Below are 391 nucleotides of genomic sequence, written 5' to 3'. Positions count from 1 at the left end.
TGCTGAACAGAATGAAAATGATCGGAGTCCCAGGAGCCACCCAAGATTACTGGGGGGTTGAAAGCCACATCTTGGCCTGACATAACAGAAAGGAATGGGGCCTCTTCACATTAGAAAACATTTATACTCTTGTCATGGACACTTTGAAATGTGTCTCCTTATAAAGCCTGTATTCTCGAACACGGCTTTACTTGTGCACACTCTGTCCCAATAGGCAGATGGGGTTTCTAGTCCATGGACTTCACATAAACTCACAATCCAAGAGTGAACACTAGCCAGACATCCTGTTCTGCACTTGTTCCCTAAAGGACAGTTCCCTTTCTGCCCCCGTTCCCCCATTCTTTCCACCAGGCTCCCAAGATCCAGAGCCCAGGCAAGCCAGTTAAGGAAA

This window comes from Lipotes vexillifer, unplaced genomic scaffold, assembly GCF_000442215.2.
Source record: "Lipotes vexillifer unplaced genomic scaffold, Lipotes_vexillifer_v1.1 scaffold865, whole genome shotgun sequence".
Classification (NCBI taxonomy): domain Eukaryota; kingdom Metazoa; phylum Chordata; class Mammalia; order Artiodactyla; family Lipotidae; genus Lipotes; species Lipotes vexillifer.
Note: the sequence above shows the minus strand (reverse complement) of the source record.